Genomic DNA, 6,000 nt, shown 5'->3' with positions numbered 1-6,000 from the left:
TAACTGCTATCTATCTGCTGCAGGAGTATTTCTATTCCCAGGCTCTTGTACAAATGTGTAGGACTGCACCATCTTGTCAAGAAGATCCCATCTCTTAAACTAGCAAATTAAAAATCCACACAGCAGGGATTTCTGGGTCATTTGGCCTACTTTTCTGATTTTATTGTCAGCAAGCTTTGTTTTTCCAGTCTTGTGCTGCAAAGGCTAGTTATCTGATAAAATCAGTTTCATATCCTGAAGCATTTTCTGCAAATACAAGAAGTCACACTTCAGGTGGTATCTGCAGATATGGTCCTTTGATTTATTATTCTTCCTGTGCTTTACTCAGGAAAATACTGAAAGCATGTGGAAATGTTCTCTGATGCATATGCTTATTGCATAATTATATGTAGTTTATGAACCCTAAAAAGTGCTCAGGTTTGACTGTTAATGTCATATATGCAATCTGTATACTCCTCATGTTTGGTAAAGGGCCAAATCTAATAAGTTATCATGCCGAAAAGCAAATGAAGTGCAGCCAAGTCTGTCCATGTAGATTCATTTAAATACTTTTTTAAATCTCAATTACACATTAAAAAAAAAAACAAAAAACAATCAGAAGCCTGTTTGGGTGACAAGAGTAGAAATCAGCTTCCTAGAGTCCTATTCCAGCTCCTTTCCCATGCAGACATACTTTCTCTCCTCCTTCCTCTAGCCTCTTTAAAAGTCTCAGACTCCTACATTAAATGACGGGGGGAGCTCCATGAGGCAGACAGTATCTGTAATGTAGTAGTAAAGATTCAGCAGTGTTTTTAATATGTGTGAAATAGTTATATTTTTAAAAGTCCTATATTTCAAATTAGGACAAAATGTTATGGAGCTTCTCACTCCCTCAATCCTCTAATAAATTTTTTTTGAGGCTTATTCTGAGCACCTCGCAGTTAAAGGAGGAAAATCTTAAAAATTGTTCCACTAACTCTCTCCTGTCAGGATGAACAAAGGACTTCAGAAAAATACAGATATTCTTCTCTTTATTGTTATTTTCAATCAGGGCTGAAAGAAAATATATTCACTTCAATTTATAATTTATACATACAGGGAAAAATGATGTTGTCAACCTCAAGTGAAGGTTTTTATCTGAGTGACTTGATCATTTCTGAGACTTAAATAATTTCCTCATAATGCATGCATAAAATATGTGCATATTTACATACATATGCGTGTAAGATTTCTTCTGGCCCAGTATTTTTCACTTTTTTTCATTAGTACAACAGCTTATTGCTATATTGAAAAGATACCATTGCAAAACATTTCTTTGAATTGTGAACAACTTTTTGATTAATACAGATTTGACTTTGCCATTTGGAATCATATTACAAAGCATGTATAACCATTTGGCACAGGTTTCTGATTAACATTTCTATGACAACAGAAGTAGCTATGGACAAAGTGAGACCGCTTCTACCAAAAGTCAATCTGCCTCTGGGGGAGCTGCAGTTCTGTCCAGGTCACACCCTACATGTAATGAGAAGTCAAAAAGACAAAACTACATGAAGAGAAAATATATTATTTGCCTAATTCATCAAACACTTAGAATAACTGATTGGCAGAAAATAGAATCACTTTTCACTTGATCTAAAAACAGATTGCATTGACCACCAGATAAAATTAATTTACAACTAATAATTTACTGTGTTCTAAGTCTCTTCTGGTTTGTTGCTTTCATGAATTTTCCACGTTTCTGCCCATTCTCTGCTCAGCTGCTATTGTTTAAGTACCCTGAGGATGGAGAGGCTTGGATTGGTGTCAGGTGGCCTGGGCTACTTCTGCTATTTCAAAGCCAGACACACACTTCAGCTATCAACTTTACTCCTTGTACCTTGAACAGGAAAGCAGATATTAGCAACAGAAGTGCCATTATCTGTCTATTTATTTGTTTATTTCCTTTAAGACTTGAGAGATGATTTCCTTTTTATCCCAGTCTGGGCAGAGCTAGCAACCTGCCAGCTCAGGTGCAACTCACAGAACATCCATAAAGGGGGAGTGCCTGTTCGACACTTATATAACTTAGTGTTGATATATCCCATGTCTTTTTTTTGCAGATTTGAGAATTTTAGCTTGTGATGGCTTGCAGGGTATTATTAAATGTGCTGATACTGCAATTTTTTAAATTGCTTTACAGGCGCTCTGCTAATGAAGGGGGATGCTTTCAAAGGTATGCTGTCACAGGCTACCTCAGTTAAATGCTATTCCCCATATTTCAGCTGTGTCAGTGAACTGATACATTTTGGGGTTTCTCATTTTTTCCAGTGAATCTTCCAGGACTTTGAAAAACATGGAACAAATTAGGAAGACAAATGTAGAAAATTATGAGAGCCCGAATTAGCATTAATTTCATAGGACATGTCTTGAAGATATTTGTTTTCCATACAGATCCTGCACTGTACATAAGACCTTTTCAGCAAGGATCCTATAAAAATTCTCATGCATTGTTTCTAATAATGATAACAAATGCAGATGAAGCTATGAATTTTTTGGTTAATTCAACATTATTCTAACATACTCATAAACTACACTGGCTTATGCTACGACACCTGTGATAATAACTGGAATACATAAATACATAATACAAATCAATACATAATAGAAATCAAGATACACTAATTACCATTACCTAAAGTAGAATGTGGCCTGACTCAGCCCTTCAGTCTTCAATCTCTGCTGTGTGTGACTGCATATATACTAACGTAAAGGGAAAATCATGCTCTTACACACCTGGAGGTGTTTCAGAACAAAATATTTCTTGTCTGAATTGCTAGGCTCTTACATAGAAGAGTATGTTAGCTATAATAACGTACAAATACAAAGTGCTTATAATTGTACTCAGCTGCAATAGCGGTTCACCTTTCCTTGTAAATCATTCCAATCAGTTATAAAAATTAATATTTGATGCAAATTTTCAAAATATTTATATTTCGCTGGTAATTAGCATTTATTGAAGCATCACACAGTGTCATTATTTGTTCCTTCTGAATGAGCAGAGGAATGACTGCTGATGCTTTTTCTTGTCTCTTGCCTTTGTTATAGTCTGGAACTAAGCTGACCATCAACCACATTATAATGTTGTTATCAGTTCCTGGCTTCCAGCAGTTATTTCTGTGGCTTTGTGGTGTATTACACAGCCTGGCAGGCTGGCCAAGCCTTGCTGTTCTGCGTTCTGTTGCTGCTTGGTGCAGTGTAATTTACAACTTTTGTAATAAAGTTTGATACGTTTCTTGGCATTAGGTTTGTTATTGTGTTACTGGCATTTTTGTTCTCATCTTCAGAAGCAATGCATGTCTTTCAGCACCTTGACATTTATAAGTTGCTTTTATGTTACTTTCGTTGCTCAGAGCTCTGCTTAATGAGGGTTCATTTCAAGTCTTTCAAGTCTCTATAACCTGACAGTCAATTCATTATTATTTTTTTAAATTTGAGAATTATTAAAAAAAAAATGTATTTTTTTCTGTATCTACCATCAAGTGTTACATTATTTTAACTCAGTCTGTTCACTGTCTCCTATCTCCTTCTATAATGTATTGTTTTTGTAGATCACTTTGCCTTTCCCTCCTCTTATTTTCACAATAAGTACTAAAATATAACACGAAAATATTTTTAGCCTGTAAGATTCAAGATGCAGTGTAAAATTCAGATGCTTTTAATATATTACACAATTTACTTTGTTTTGCATTCTTTTTTGATGATAGAAGCTTGTTCTACTGTCTACCACTTCATTGGCATTTTTTTTCTCCATGATGTTCAATAGATTTTAGACCTTTATCACTTTGGAACAGAGATCTTTTATTTTATTTTATTTTATTTTATTTTATTTTATTTTATTTTATTTTATTTTATTTTATTTTATTTTGTATTTGTTGAGCACAATGTAAACTATCTGCATGATTTCTAGAAAGTAATGTGCTTATTTTCAGACAGCCTTTTGAGTTTAATGCTTTCATTTAGTTGAAATACTTATTTCAAGAAGAGACTTATGAACTGGAGGCAAGATTCACAGGTAAAGATATGAAAATAATATTTTCTTTTTTCCTTTTTTTGATTTTTTGACATGAGAAGAGTCTAAGTATCCCTGTCAGTAATCTGGTTGACAACAAAATTATAGAGGCAGTTCAAGAATACAGTGTATCTTGACCTTGCTTGGAAATTATCCAATGCTTTGTGTGTGTGTGTGTGTGTGTGTGTGTGTGTGTGTGTGAAAAGCTAAAGGCTGATTAAATTCTAAATGAGCTGTCAAATACATGAACAGAAATTATAATAAGCACAAATGAAGTATAATATTATTATAGACTTTAATACCTGGAGAATACTGAGCAAAATAAAATCATAATGACCTTTTAGCGATAGCTGCTTGTGACTCAAAACAAATGAGTATTTTATTCTGTAATCACACTGACGTGTCTGCAAGTTATTTCCAATTTATTTCATAGCGGAAGTGTTATTGGTATTGCATATGATAACCTGTAGTTTTGAAGTGTAAACATTTTTAGTGTGTCCAAATGGAAACCAAAACAAAAATTTACTAACATAGGGAGCTAGCATGTGTAGTTATTTTCTAAGTAAGTGGCAACAGAAAACATATTATAGTTGTCTGAGATGATAGAAAACTTCCTGTCTGGCACATTTTAAAAGAAAAGAATGGAATGGTGAAATCTACAGAAGTAATTTCCCCACTTCTATATATCTACTCATTAGAAAATTCATGGAAGAAGCATAAGGTTTTGTTGGTTACCTTGTGCATTTTTGCTTTCCTAGTGCAAAATGGTAGATAGACAAACAAAGGACGCTTCTTCCTTCCAAATTGTTTTACCTCTGAAGGACAGAAAGGTTACGCAGAGATACAAAGGTAAAGGTGTGCCTGCATTCTCAGAAATGCTGGTAAGAACTGAATGGTATCACTCATTAAAGACTGGCAATTTTAAATGACCCTTGAAGGGTGGCTAACATTTTAGAAGGATCTGAATTTCATTTGGACATATAATGGAATAGGCCGAGGTCTTCTTGAGGTACTACTAGTTGATCTGTCTTCCTGGATTTTGAAAATGCTCCACTTTATATAATGCCTTTTAATTTAAGTTTTTCATCTGATGTTCTAAGTTCTTGCATTTGCAAACTGATGTTGTTAATAAAACTCAAAAAATGTAAGAAGAATCACACCTTTAGGAATACATTTTAAATAATCTTACATTTCTCTCTGTCTTTCTCTACTTCATATAAAACACTTTACCTCAGTGATTATGGACCCCATAATCTCACTTCCATTAATGTTGTGGAAATTGAGATAACTTAAAACTAGCAGACCATTCAAAATAGTGCTAAACTGAATCTAATGCAGATACTCTGGATGAAAGCTTATTTTTAATTTTAAAACAACTCAGTAAAAATTTGCTGTGAAAATCAATGCTTTACAGAAAATAATTTTTGGATTAAAACTATAATACTGGTAATCACTGATAATTAGTAATAGATATTTCATGCTCAACCTTTTAATTTTGCTTTAGTGTCATTTATGTAAAAGTGATAAGAGGAATGTGTAAAGTTCTGGTCTTCCCATTTTTCAGGTTTCCTTTTCTGACTACATCTGCTTCTTCAGCTAGCAAAACAAGCATACCTACAATCTTTTATTTTTAAAAATCTTGAGTAATTCTGTAATTTTGTGTCATTTTTTCCTCTTTTGAATATACTCTGAAATTTACTTTGGTCTGGAAACACTTTTCTTTTTCCATGTCTTCCTATCTGCAGCTGGGGAAAGTCTGGTTTGTATCAGATTTAATCTACCACTCAGTATTTGGTTTGGTCACTGTGGTTAACTGGTTTCTGTACCAGGTTTGGCCTCTCTGCAAAATTTGTTTTTATAGTATGATGATTTCATTGATCAGAACATTTTGTACTACAGAAAGTTTTTCTAATCTCAATGTCATAGCATCCAATTTTTAAAATTTCCATTGAGAGAAATTGCCTTAGAAT

At 33.7% G+C, this 6,000-nt stretch overlaps 1 long non-coding RNA gene across 2 annotated transcripts in view; it reads right to left on the bottom strand.

Annotated features, from left to right (window-relative positions):
- Positions 1–586: 586 nt before the first annotated feature.
- The window catches only part of LOC116242229 (uncharacterized), a 42,963-nt gene continuing 37,549 nt past the window's right edge, over positions 587–6,000 (bottom strand). For both annotated transcript variants that reach the window (XR_004169693.2, XR_016465589.1), the window contains exon 6: positions 587–758. This is a non-coding gene — a long non-coding RNA (uncharacterized LOC116242229). The remainder of the gene's footprint in view (positions 759–6,000) is intronic.

Source organism: Phasianus colchicus, chromosome 3 (genome assembly GCF_987193195.1).
Source record: "Phasianus colchicus chromosome 3, bPhaCol1.hap1.1, whole genome shotgun sequence".
Lineage (NCBI taxonomy): Eukaryota > Metazoa > Chordata > Aves > Galliformes > Phasianidae > Phasianus > Phasianus colchicus.
This window is presented reverse-complemented; position numbering and strand designations above follow the sequence as displayed.